This window comes from Sphaerodactylus townsendi, linkage group LG15, assembly GCF_021028975.2.
Source record: "Sphaerodactylus townsendi isolate TG3544 linkage group LG15, MPM_Stown_v2.3, whole genome shotgun sequence".
In the NCBI taxonomy this organism is placed as follows: domain Eukaryota; kingdom Metazoa; phylum Chordata; class Lepidosauria; order Squamata; family Sphaerodactylidae; genus Sphaerodactylus; species Sphaerodactylus townsendi.
Window position 1 is genome coordinate 668,502 of NC_059439.1, and position 14,710 is coordinate 683,211.

The following is a 14,710-nucleotide window of genomic DNA, read 5'->3' on the forward strand; positions in this document are numbered from 1 at the left end:
TAGGCTGCTTCAAGTTCTGCGCGCTACTGCTGAGAGGAGGGGCATAACTAAGGCAAGAATCACGTGGCAAAATCACCACCTAGTCACCCCCTCTCAGCACACACGAATAATTAATAACCTACTCTCGGGAACCTGTGAGAACCTGCTGGATCCCACCTCTGGTCTCAAGGTGGCTTACAAACTCCTTTTCCTTCCTCTCCCCACAACAGGCACTTTGTGAGGCAGGTGGGGCTGGGGGAGGTCCAAAGAACTGTGAGTACCCCAAGGTCACCCAACAGGTTTAATGTGTAGGAGTGGGGAATCAGACATGGATATATGGACACAAATCCAATTCACTTGGTTTAATAGGGCCAACTATACCTTTCTAGCTTTTTGGAAATATGGCCTCATTTTGTGGGCACTGCTTTTATTTTGGCTCCAAGACCCATGTGTTTGTGTGTCTTGTGTAAACGAACACATTCATTGGAAATCTGCCCTGTGGTTATTCTATGAACCGCTGATGAAGATTTCATTGAAACGCACCTAGTCCTTCGCTGTATTCTTAGAGGGTTGGTGCTTTCTCTTTCCATATTCTACCCACTCTGTGATATTGCTGCAGTGGCGTAGTGGTTTGGATTTATATGTAGGGAAGTGTAGTGCAGGAGCAGCAGTGGCGTAGTGGTTAAGATCAGGTGCACTCTAATCTGGAGGAACCGGGTTTGATTCCCCGCTCTGCCACCTGAGCTGTGGAGGCTTATCTGGGGAATTCAGATTAGCCTGGGCACTCCCACACACGCTAGCTGGGTGACCTTGGGCTAGTCCCAGTTCTTCTGAGCTCTCTCAGCCCCACCTATCTCACAGGGTGTTTGTTGTGAGGGGGGAAGGGCAAGGAGATTGTCAGCCCCTTTGAGTCTCCTGCAGGAGAGAAAGGGGGATATACATCCAGACTCCTCCTGCTCTTCTTCTTCTTCTTCTTCTTCTTCTTCTTCTTCTTCTTCTTCTTCTTCTTCTTCTTCTTCTTCTTCTTCTTCTTCTTCTTCTTCTTCTTCTTCTTCTTCTTCTTCTTCTTCTTCTTCTTCTTCGCTAAAGTTTGTGTGTTGTTTATTTTTAAGGGTAGACATACTCTTTTTCCTTACCCTTTTTTGGCTCCCCCCGCCCCCCCCCCCAGCTCCCCAGTTTGACTAGTTTTATCAAGTTTTACTTTCTCCCGGGCCCCGGAGCATCCCATTTGGAGCAGGCAGCACCCCATTGCTCCACCAGAGGGCAGTGCGAATCCAGTTTCCCCACACGGTGCAAGCAAGCACAGCGTAGCAGTGGAATTCCAGCATTTGTGCTCACTCGGACTTCCTGCCAGGTGTTTTTTAAAAAAATCTAGCCCACCACGTGTTCTCTCTTTATCAAGCACACAGACTGCAGAGGAGCCCCATATCTGTTATTCTGCTCAAGTCCTGTCAGCTACGCAGGGAAGCGGAGGAACTGGTTTGCATTGAGGCGTCTGGTGTCCAGTGGCTGGGACAGAATGGCTTGACGTGAATCTGCCTCACTCTTTCTCTGATTGGCTTAAGTCTTGTCAGTGTCCAGACAAATCTGAACGATCTGGTTACCTTTCAGTTCTTAGTTTCTTTAATAGTGGCCAACAGACCTATTTCACCTGTTTCCCCAGATGTGAAGCCACCTGCCTGGTTAGACAGCTCCAGAATCTTGGAAGTTCTATTTAGCTCTCATGGCTAATTCCTGTTGACTGGACTTCACTTGTGAACATCTCTCATCTCCTTCTAAGCCACTGTGCTTTGTTTGTCCAACTGCTGCTGAAAGACTGTCCTTCTTCTGGTGAACAGTTCTCACTGTAAAAAAAAAAATTGACAGACAGAAGCCTTTATTGGCATTATAAATTACCATATTAACAATATTAAGAACAAAAAAAGGGGACGTTTATTAACTGAATCCATTAAAATACATTAAAAATATGCATTAAACCTCTATGTACAGACCCTGTATACGGAACACAAGAGAGCTAAATTTACCATGACTATTTTATGGAGAACAATTACGTTCAGCCAGGTAATGCTTCAGAAAGTTTGCAACATTTTCACAGACAAGTTCACAATGACCATCAAGTAGGAATCTCTAAATATGGAAAAAAGACTCTTAGCTTTAATCAAAGCGTTCCATGCAAACACAACTTGCCAAGTAAGAACCCCAAGTGACGGCACATTAACAAAAGCAATTAAGAAGAAGAAGAAGAAGAAGAGTTTGGATTTATATCCCCCCTTTCTCTCCTGCAGGAGACTCAAAGGGGCTGACAATCTCCTTGCCCTTCCCCCCTCACAGCAAACACCCTGTGAGGTAGGTGGGGCTGGGAGAGCTCCGAGAAGCTGTGACTAGCCCAAGGTCACCCAGCTGGCGTGTGTGGGAGTGCACAGGCTACTCTGAATTCCCCAGAGGAGCCTCCACAGCTCAGGCGGCAGAGCGGGGAATCAAACCCGGTTCCTCCAGATTAGATACACGAGCTCTTAACCTCCTATGCCACTGCTGCTCAATTAAGGTCAATAGAGGGGGTCAGGCAGGGCTGCCCATTGGCACCCAGTCTATTCTGCCTATTTCTCTATGATCTCCCTGCATCCGTAACTAAAACAGATGGCCACCCCCCCACGACTGGGCTCCCTACACATCTCTACCCTGCTTTATGCTGATGATGCCGTCCTTCTGTCATCTTCTCAAGTAGGCTTGAAACGCGTACTAAATGGCAGTGCAGACTACTGTCAGGCAAATAAGTTGACTCTCAATTATGACAAATCAAAAGTCATGATTTTTGCAAAATCTAGGTGCAAACGAAGTTGGAAAGCGAACAACCATGTCCTGGAGCAAGTAAGCCAATTTAGATACTTAGGGCTCCTATTCCGCTCCAATCTATCTTGGGCTCCTCACTGTAAATTAGCGGAGAACAAAGCTAAGGTGAACGCTGCGGCGATTCTCCGATTTTTCTACTCTAAAGTTTGTTCCTGCTGCACTGAGAATTTTTTATGCTAAGATCACTCCTCAGTTACTATATGGAGCTCCAATATGCATCACCCAAGTTAAGTCATCCCTCGAGTCTGTACAGTCATATTTCTTACAAAGAATTCTGGGGTCACCAAGGTGTGTCTCATATGTCACCTTATATAGACAAACTGGCCAAAATAACATGGACCTGATGGCATGGACAAGAGCTTTCAGATACTGGACTCGAATTCATTTCGAGACTAGTCCCACCAGCCTTTTATATCAACTTCTGTCAGAATCTGTGTCTGTAAAATGGCTAGCAGACATACATAAGAAGCTCAACAACACAGGTCTAACAACTGGCCAATTCCAAAACATGTCTGCCACCAGAAGCTATAATGAAATCATATCTGCATTAATAGAATGAGAGAAACAGGGAATGATGCAGGAGAGGGGGGAAAGTTGCTCTCCTCAGTCCTTGGGAGTTGACTGGTCAGATTATTGTGCCAACTATTTGTATATCTTGAGTGATCCCTTTGGGCAACAAGGATGATTGAGGGACTGGAGCACCTTCCTTATGAGGAGAGGCTGCAGCGTTTGGGACTCTTTAGTTTGGAGAGGAGACGGCTGAGGGGGGATATGATTGAAGTCTATCAAATTATGCATGGGGTAGAAAATGTTGACAGAGAGAAATTTTTCTCTCTTTCTCACAATACTAGAACTAGGGGGCATTCATTGAAAATGCTGGGGGGAAGAATTAGGACTAATAAAAGGAAACACTTCTTCACGCAACGTGTGATGGGTGTTTGGAATATGCTGCCACAGGAGGTGGTGATGGCCACTCACCTGGATCGCTTTAAAGGGGGCTTGGACAGATTTATGGAGGAGAAGTCGATCTATGGCTACCAATCTTGATCCTCTTTGATCTGAGATTGCAGATGCCTTAACAGTCCAGATGCTCGGGAGCAACAGCCGCAGAAGGCCATTGCTTTCACCTCCTGCACGTGAGCTCCCAAAGGCACCTGGTGGGCCACTGCGAGTAGCAGAGAGCTGGACTAGATGGACTCTGGTCTGATCCAGCTGGCTTGTTCTAATGTTCTTATGTTCTTAACGCAGAGCATACTCATTAGCTCGATTCAATGCCTTACCTAATGCTATGACATTTGGCAGATACAATAACATCCCCTATGAGAAGAGGCTATCCCAGTGTAAAATGGCTGTTGTTGAGACTGTCCAACATGTACTTTTAGAGTGTTCTATCTATGATCTTCCACGCTCTATGTATATTCATCCCTTGATAGAGAGGTTAAATATTGATATGTCATCATCTGTTATGAACTGTAAAAAAAGTTTCCCTTAATGTTCAGTCAGTTCTGTTCCCACCCCCACATAATTTATATCAATGATTGCGAGTCCTGTCCTCCGCTGCCAATGGGAACAGTTCATGGCCCAATGGGAACAGTGATAGCCCTACTGATACTTAGTTCTATCTTTATCGCCCAGGGTGTTTGCTGCTTCTCCCAATTGGATGCCATCTTTGAATTCCGCTCACTCATCTAGACCAGGGGTCTGCAACCTGCAGCTCTCCAGATGTTCATGGACTACAATTCCCATCAGCCAATTGGCCATGCTGGCAGGGGCTGATGGGAATTGCAGTCCGTGAACATCTGGAGAGCCACAGGTTGCAGACCCCTGATCTAGACCATTTCCAAAAAGGGAGGGTTGCCTAGTACTTTTCAATATGTTTACAAATGACCTGTGTGAGGGGGTGGAGGGACTGCTCATTGCATTTGCAGATGACGTCACATTGGCAGGAGCAGGCAATATCCTGGAAGACAGATGCAGAATCCAACAAGATCTGAACATCTGTTGAATATCATCAATAGCTCCCTTGAGCAAGGAGTTTTTCCGGGTGGGTTGAAGGAGGCAGTGGTCCGCCCACTCTTAAAAAGACCATCGTTAGATCCTGGAGATCTGGCCAATTACCACCCCGTTTCGAATCTTTCGTTTCTGGGGAAGGTAATTGAGAGAGTGGTGTTGGAGCAGCCTCATGGCTTCCCTGGAGGGACACATCGACTTCGATCCCTTCCAGTCTGGCTTCCGTGCTGGAGCATGGGGACGGAGACTGTTCTTGTTTGCCCGTCACAGAAATGCGGCTCATTATGCAACCTGACCCGAAGGCGGATCGAGCGCTGCTGGTGTTGTTAGATCTTACACTTGGCGTTTGATGTGGTCGACCCGCGACTAGCCTGACCCACCGCCTGGCGGCTTCAGGGGGTGTGGGGCACTGTCCCTTCAGTGAATTGCCCTCCGTTTCCTCGGGACCCGGGGTCCAGCAAGTGTGAATTGCAGGGACCAAGCTTCCCGGAGAGTGCCCACTCCAGTGTGGTGTGCCTCAGGGGAGGCGCTGTTGTCCCCGCTATTATTTAACTTTATCTATATGCGACCCCTTGCCTCGGATTGGTGCCGGAGCTTTTGGGCTGACTTCTGTCATCGAATGCGGCTGATGACACTTAAAGCTCATTCTGTTGATGGAGAGAAGGCGGTCGCTTAAGCCCTGCGACTCTCCAGCATTGTTTGGAGAAGGCGGATTTGCCTGGTTGGTTGCAGCTTAGAGCAGAGTTAAAACTGAGGGTCTCCACCTGGATTAGGTCTCTTTCAATGGAGACCCAGGTGGCCCCATGCTTAACCAGGTTCGCGTTTTTTCCATCTCTGCGCCAAGCCTGGCGGCTGGCCAGCTATGCACTCTCTCTCAACGGACCTGGCCACACGTGATCCCGCATAGCGGTCACCTCCAGACTGGATTACTGCAACTCGCTCTACACGAGGCCTTGCCCTTGCGATCTGGTGGGAAATTAAATTGGTCCAAGAATTGGCTTTGGCACTCTTTGCTCTGGGAGGTGCTGGCAGAGACCATATCTGCGCTGTGCTGTGCAGCCTGCACTGGTTACCAATTGAATTCGAATAGTTTTCAAAGATGTTGGTTTTGACCTTTAAAGGCCTTTAGCAGCCTGGGACCCTACCGATACCCTACGGGACCGTCTTGCTTATATGTCCCAAATGGGCCTCTGCGGCTCAGCGAGAGCAAGTTACCTAGTGATCCCTGGCCCCTCAATGATGCGGCTGGCCTCCCACCCGGGCCAGAGGCTTTACAGCTCCTGGCCCCTGCCTGAACGGAGCGCCCACCTCCCAGCTATGCAGGCCCTGCAGGATCTTAATAAGAATTTTGCAGGAGCCTGCAAGGCCGGAGCTGTTCCACGGCCGGGCGCTTTGGGGAACCCGACGGCTGATGCCCCCTTTTCTAAATCACAACTGGACCCTGCCGTTCCTCCCTCCTCTTCTTTCCTCCCCTCTTTTTTTTCTTAGGGGGAGCTCACAGTGGGGCATACATCCGGTAATTTTGATAGATGCTGCATTTTAATGGGGGTCGATTTTAACATATAGAGCCATATTTAATAACTATTTAAAAATTTGATTTTATTTGTGCTCTATCTATTTGTTTGTTCACCGCCCTGAGCCCTTTGGGGGAGGGCGGTTTATAAATATTAATATTAATAATAACAACAACAACAACAACAACAACATCATACTGGAAGAGAGAGCAGATGTGAACAAGATGCAATTCAGCAGTGGAACGGGCTACCTGGGGAGGTGGTGAGCTCCCCCTCTCTGGCAGTCTTCAAGCAGTGGCTGGACCAGCGATTCCCAACCAGGGTTCCGTGCTACCCTGGGTTGCCGTGAGTATGTCCCAGGGGTACCGCAGCAACACTACTGGCCCCCCTCACATGGAGCTGGCCCACGAGGCAGGGCCTGCCACACGGCCAGCAGCCAATTCCTGCCCCCCTCCCCCAGTGCTTCCCTTCACCCTGGGAGGGGAAGGTGGGGGGGTGGTAAGCAGGGGCACTGGGAGGAGACGGTGGGGGGAGGATGGCAGGGGTACCGTGAGATATGAAGAGTGAGGTCAAGGGTACTGTGATGTCGAAAAGGTTGGGAAACTCTGGGCTGGACGAACGCTGGTCAGGGAAGTGCTAGCCCAGGGGTAGGGAACCTGCGGCTCTCCAGATGTTCAGGAACTACAATTCCCATGAGCCCCTTCCTGCATGGCCAATTGGCCATGCAGGAAGGAACTCATAAAGGAAATGTAATTCCTAGCATCGGAAAACTGATTCTGGGGTAACCTTAACCTAAGAATTGCAGGGGCTGGAGGAAATCAGGTTTCTGGCACCAGGAGTTTTAAAACACGTGGTCTGGATAAGAGATAAATGGTTTCCAGGGTGTGGAGGCGCCTGAGGTGGACATGCAGCTGACATAGCAAAAGCAATATGGATTTTGGAAACGGCCGCTCCTTGCTGCCCTGGAGGGATCCCTTTTTGATTAGCGTGAATGAGCTTTTTTTAAAAAAAAAAGAAACAGGGGGAAAAACGCCCTTCCCCAATTAGCCAACCTTTCTGTCGCAGGGTGACATGAAGAACAATCAACTGATCAATGCTCAAAGTTCTCTCATCAGTACAGACATTATTTATAATTAGGCAATGACTTGGCCTCCCACCCATCAATTATGGACAAGACTTTTCTCTCTGGATTAAGAGTGCCCCCTTCATAGTATCGATGCTGGGATTGATGGGAGTCAGAAAGAACCCACGGGGCTTTTTTCCCGCCCGCCCCCCCCCCCTTTTCTATTTTAATATGCGTCTCAAGGTCAAGTACTTGATGTGTTTTGGCTTGGAAATTCTATTTGCAGGCATTTGCACACTAGCCAACAACGATGCATCCAAAAGAGATGCAAGACCCTGAGAACCCATCCCTAACCTTTTGCATTCTCCATTTAAAATATAACCTGGGAGGAAAATAACATCAAGAAAAACAGCATGCCTGTGGGAGTGTTTTCATTTGTTCAGATGCAGGCTTGGAGCCACCAGGAATTTTCACAGAATGGGTTTCCATCCACAGAGCACAGCTGCCTTCCCTTCCCCACCCTGGTACAGTCCTGCAGGCCTCTCTTGGGCACCCCGTCCCCAAAACAAAATGAAAGGGGAATGGGTCAGCCACAGGAGTGGCGGCAAAAGCAAACAGAAGGCAGCTGAAGAGAGAGCAAAATATGAGCTCTGGGTTTTTTGGGGGGTGGGTGGTAACCTTAAAAACAGATCTTTAACTGTGTACATTTTTGAGAGTCCTTGTTTGGAGGGGGGTGCTTGGGAGAGGGATTCTATTTGTGTGTGGAGCTTTCTTTGGCTCATTCCGCACATGCAGAATAATGCACTTTCAAACTGCTTTCAATGCTCTTTGAAGCTGTGCGGAATGGCAAAATCCACTTGCAAACAGTTGTGAAAGTGGTTTGAAAACGCATTATTTTGCGTGTGTGGAAGGGGCCTTTGTTTTTGGCTGTGTGCTCACCACAGGCTTTTGAGAAGTGGGGCTTCTGGCGAGCCACCAGCCCTATTTCATGGCCATCCAGCTCTTTTGAGCAGTCTCTGAGAGGCAGCAGCAGAACAGAGAGCAAAAGGTGAATTCTGTTTTCTTAGTGACTTAAGCCTCTTAAGGCTCTTCTTAAATATTTAAATGTAAGTCTTTAACTCTTTCTGTGTGTTTTGGAGGACTTTGTGGTTGTATTTTTGTAGAGCTTATGTATGCATTTTTAGGACTTGGGAGGACTTTTGTTTTTGTGTTGGGTTTTCTTTGTTTTTGGCCGCGTGCTTGCCTCAGTCTTCTTAGAGGCGGGGCTTCTGGTGAGTCACCTGCTCTATTTAACTGACATCCAGCTCTTTTGAGCAATCTCTGAGAGGCAGCAGCAGAACAGAGAGCAAAAGGTAAGCTCTGGTGTTTTGGGGGGTAGGGGAGTTGTCAATTCATTCATAACCAATATTTCAGGAGAGAGTAGAAAGTGAACTGGTGATTTGATCGGAAGAAGAGGCTTAAGTCACTAGGTCTTGTTGGATAATCTCCCCTGTGAGATTATGCCAGTTCACATTGTAGTTTCTAATCTAATAAAAAATATTAGTGGACTCCATTCTGGATAGAAAGGTAGGTAGAGAGGTTCACTAATCTATTCTAATCTAGCCAGATGGAAGTGGCTGGCGAGGAGCACCCATCCTCCCTCTAGGCGTGTTGAGGTAAGATGGAGAAGAAGGCGGAAGGAAGTCCCTGAGAGTATCAGTCTAACTTCAAAGGGATAGAGCCAGCATGATAAAGGTGTCAATCCCTAGGTCCCTATCTAGCTACTGGCTATCTAGTAAGACCCCCTCTGTGGGTCGAGGCAGGAAACAGCGTCAAGATCCTTCTCTTCCAACAGGTCAGTTCCTGGAGCACACTGAATTGGAGCCTGGCTAACAGGCAAAGTTAACACTCATTTTGTGGAAGAGTTAATGGGAGACTGTTTGAAAGGGAGACCTATTTAAGACTACTGAATATTGATGGTCAGGGAGTTGCTACCGTCACCCGCAACAGGTGTGGCTGTTTGTGTTTTTGTCGGAGGATGCAGGTAGCTATACCTACAGTAAGTGCTAGTTGGTTGCTCTCTTGGAAGAGAAGGCCCTGCAGCTTGAGGCGCACGTATCTACTCATCAGCCCATTAAGTAGAACGAGGGTTTCCCAGACAGAGTGGAGCAGACTGTACTGGGGAGAGAACACACTGGGGAGTTCTCTGAGGAGGAGGAGGAGGAGGAGGAGGAGGAGGAGGAGGAGGAGGAGGAGAGCAGCTCTCAAACACAGGAGAGAGCAGCAGTGGCGTAGTGGTTAAGAGCAGGTGCACTCCAATCTGGAGGAACCGGGTTTGATTCCCCGCTCTGCCACTTGAGCAATGTGGAGGCTTATCTGGGGAATTCCAGTGATTAGCCTGTGCACTGCTCGACACACGCGCCAGCTAGGGTGACCTTGGAGCTGATCACAGTTGCTGGGAGGACTCTCTCAGCCCCACCTACCTCCACAGGATGTTTGTTATGAGGGGAAGGGAAGGGAAAGGAGTTTGTAAGCCCCTTTGAGTCTCCTGTAGGAGAGAAAGGGGGAATGTAAATCCTCCTCCTCCTCCTCTTCTTCTTTGTCTTCATCATCTTCTTCTTCATCATCATCATTTGGAGGAATCTGACTCATAGAAATAGAGGGACCAGGGAACATTCTGTGAGTTCAAAGCTGCAGAATCGATTTAAAGTTCTCTCCCTTGTCAAGGAGGATAAAGAACAGGCCCATGAACCACAGAATCTCCCCTTGGAGAATATGCAAATGACAAAAAGTTCAGAATCCAAAATGACTTGGACAGGTTAGAGAGTTGGGCCAAAACTAACAAAATGCATTTCAAGAAATATAAGCATAAGAAACTACACTTAGGCAGGGAAAAAATGAAATGCACAGAAATAGGATGGGAGAAGCCTGGATTGACAACAGTACATGTGAAAGGGATCTCGGAGTCTTAGTAGACCGCAATCTGAATGTGAGACCACAAACACTGTGATGCAACAGCCAAGAAAGCCAATACAATTCTGGGCTGTGTCAATAGGACTATAGTGTTGAGACTGAGGGACATTGTAGTACCTCTTTATTCCGCATTGGTTGGACCTCACCTGGAATACTGTGTTCTATTCTGGGCACTGAAATTCAAGAAGGATATTGACAAGCTGGAACGGGTCCAGAGGAGGGCGACCAAAATGGTCAAAGGTCTGGAATCCATGCCCTCTGCAGGGAGAGACTTTTGGAAGCTTGGATGTGTTTTAGTCTATGGAGAAAAGAAAAGGCTAGGGGTTGACGCCAGTGATAGTAACCATGTTTCAATATTTGAAGGGATGTCGTGTCGAAGAGGGAGCAAGCTTGTTTTCTGCGACTCCAGAGACTTGGACCAGGAGGAATGGATTCAGGGCGCAGGAAAAGAGATTCTACCTAAACATTAGGAAGAACTTCCTGACAGTGAGAGTCCAGCTTTGGATCATTAACCCCAGCGCAGTTCCATTTTGCAATGTTTTTGCCTAGTGGAAAAATCTGTTTTCTGCATTCAGTGGTAAGAGGAGCTGAGAGGAGAATTCCACATAGCATCACAATATAGAACCATAAACAGATAAATCCATCCCCAAAGGCAAGATATGACTCAGAAGCGAGCCTGCTTCAGAAATCTCCCACGGATCCCTTCTGTTTTCAGCCTAATTTATTCCTCTCTGTGATCTTGTTCTCTTAAGATGCTTGTCAAATAGTTAATTATCACCTTTGCCCCTTTGGGTGGGGTCAAGTACTGATCTTTGTAGTAAGGCAAAGTCACGGCTTATAATTGTTCTTTGCGTATGATCATAACAACGCAATTATGACATAATCAGAATTTTCGACAAAGATCACTAGCCTTTGAGCACCAAATAAAGAAGAAGAAACTGGATTTATGCCCCACCTTGCTCTTCTGTAAGGAGTCTCAAGGTGACTTATACTATCTTCCCTTTCCTCTCCAGACACTTCGTGAGATATGTGAGGCTGAGAGAGTTTGGAGAGAACTATGACCCTGCACCCAAGAGCATGCAGCAGGCTTCATGTGGAGGAGCGGGGAAACAAATCCAGCTCACCAGATCTGAGTCTGCCACTCATGTGGAAAAGAGGGGAATCAAACTTGGTTCTCCAGATCAGAGTCTGCCACTCATGTGGAAAAGAGGGGAATCAAACCCAGTTCTCCAGATCAGAGTCTGCCACTCATGTGGAAAAGAGGGGAATCAAACCCAGTTCTCCAGATCAGAGTCTGCCACTCATGTGGAAAAGAGGGGAATCAAACTTGGTTCTCCAGAGAGCCAGCGTGGTGTAGTGGTTAAGAGCAGGTAGATTCTAATCTGGAGAACCGGGTTTGATTCCCCACTCCTGCACCTGAGTGACAGAGGCTTATCTGGTGAACCAGATGTTCCGCACTTCTATATTCCTGCTGGGTGACCTTGGGCCAGTCACAGTTCTCTCAGAACTCTCTCAGCCCCACCCACCTCACAAGGTGTCCGTTGTGGGGAGAGGAAGGGAAAAGAGCTTGAAGCCACCTTGAGTCTCCTTACAGGAGAGAAAGGTGGGGGTATAAATCCAAACTCCTCCTCCTCCTCCTCCTCCTCCTCCTCTTTCTTCAGATTAGAGTCCTCTAATCTTAATCACTACGCCATGCTGGCCCTCTATATCGCCTAAGCCCACGTAGGGAATTTTGAGACTGAGACAGCAGGATACACTTTATCAGCACTCAGACGTTATGGACTACAATTTCCAATCAGTTGGCAGGGGTGCATGGTCAATTGTAGTCCATAACGTCTGGAGTGCCAAAGGTTTGCCACCACTGACCTAAGCCAACTAGAACCAATAATTTACAATTGATTCATAAGCATCCCAAGAGAAGAAAGACAGAAAACTGCCAAAAAAGAAAAGGCAACATTAATTATTTTGCTTGTTTTGATTTCCATATCAGCTGCAGGCCACCCTAGAAGCACAAGATATGTATATGCATATACACACACAAACAATGTAATATATATCTAGAAGGGAAATAATGTAATGGTGACGAGCCAATTGTTCACATGCCACAAACTAGCGTTACAATTCTATTTTATGTTCTAAAAATTGCTACAAATCTTGTCTAAGAAAAGGCAGGAAGACAACACGGAAAAACTCCTGAAATTGTGGATTGATGATGAGGGCAGTAGCCGTTGGGCTCTTGTTGGCCTTCCAGGGCAGGGGCCCACCAGAAACTGTCCCAGTAAGTGAACGAGCTGACACGATCTGCTGCAAGCGTTCATGGCTGGAATCAACTGGTAGTTGTGGGTTTTCAGAGGAACGCATGTCACCGGGGCCATAAACGCAGGTAACGTTAGGGCAAAAACCACCAGACCACAACCATGCAGCGTGACAAACCCACCAAAGCCAGTGAAAGGGCTGACCCTGCCACTTTAAATTACTGTCTGCTGCAGTGGATTCTCTGAGAGGCCATGGGTTTTGTGTGTGTGTGTGTGTGTGTGTGTCCAAGTCCGAGCAGGGGTCTGCAACCTGCGGCTCTCCAGATGTCCATGGACTATGAATCCCATCAGCCCTTGCCAGCATGGCCAATTGGGATTTGTAGTCCATGAACATCTGGAGAGCCGCAGGTTGCAGACCCCTGAAGTAGACCTTTTGTTTGGTCTTTTCCAGGTCGTTGAACGCCATCTGTCCCTTTGCTGGAGTGAAGGCTGCGGCCTCTCACTAAACCTTTGCTGATCGATCTGCTGTGTCTCGATCTCAGTTGCTGGTGCTGGTCCCTCGTCGCCCCCCCCCCCTCGCAGCCCGCCTCTCTCCTTAATTGAAGTTTGTTTGAGCACATCCTGTGAGCACAAGCCAAATATTTAGTTGCTGCAAATTGGCACTCTGGATCAATTACTTGCTGACTTGACAAGTGTCACTTTCTCCCCTCGCAGCCCCCCCCCCCCCCGTGGTCTCACGAATCAGCATCTCACCACAGACCCTGCGACTGGCGGCCCACCCCCCAACCCCCAGCCCTGGCCTTCCGCGTCCCTTGCAGGCACGTTTTTCATCAGGCCCAGCAATCTATCACTTGAGTGAGGGGGAGATTTTCAATGAAGAAAAGTTCTTCTTTGCACATTCTTTTTGTGCAGGCGGCTGTCTGCTCTCCCCCAGCTTACTTAAGTTGGTGGAAAAAAATTAGGCTCCGTGTGCACTTGTCACAGGAATAATTTTTATGCCTGCCATGTGGCGGACCACTTGGGTATTTTCTTTTGCGTGGGGAGGGGGCCATTGGCAGAGAAAACAAAGTTTCCTGCTCCTCTTGTCATGTTGGGGTCACTGATTAGGGTTGCCAACTCTTGAATCTGGAATATTTGGAAATTTCGAAGATGGAGTTTACCGCACAGAGAAGCAGCTGACACACTGATTGGAAGGGTGGAAGGGTGAAAGGGTAAATGTTTATTAGGATGGAAGCACATTTAGGAGAGGGCAGAAATGGCCCACTGCTATTTGCCAGCTAGGAAGAGTCTCTGCAACTAACTTTTGAAAAGAAACAGGATATTAGACCTGAGAGTCCCAGTCTAAGGACAGACAAGAGGTGACACAAAAGGCCGGAGGGGCCACTAACTTTACAGCCCTCTCTAGCTGACCACTCGCTTGCCCCCTGTTGGGTCTTCTTCTTCCTTTGCCCATTAGACATGGCTACATTCAACATGGGGGCGGGGGGGGGGGAAGGGAACTCAGTCAGGTATGAAGCCATGCAGTCTGTCTCCCAAAGCAGCTATTTTCTCCAGAAGGAGTGTGTGACATTTTCCTTTCAATAATCTGATGTTTTTGGACAGAGTCCAATATCATCATCATCACCATCATCATCATCACTATCACCATCACCATCATCATTATCATTGTAGATTTCACAGCTGCCAGATCTTTAGCTGGTTGTTGGCCTTCATTACAATTCGAGCCTCACCCAGAGGCCTAGGAAGTTGTCATGTATCGGCGTAGTATTTGTGCGGATCCCAGCAGGGCTGCCTTCTGAATTTGACAGATGTTAATTTTGTCAATCCGAAGATGTTTCAAGTGCTGCCCTAGTGTTTTTGGGATGGCGCCCAGCGTGCCGATTACCACTGGGACGCCCTCAGCTGGTTTGTGCCATAGACGCTGAAGCTCGATTTTCAAGCATGGTATCTAGTGACCTTCTCGTGTTCTTTTTCAATGACCCTGCTGTCACCGGGGACTGCTATGTCGATGATGGTCACTTTCTTGTCCTCGATCACGGTGATGTCTGGTGTATTGTGTATCAACACTTTGTCCGTTTGGATTTGAA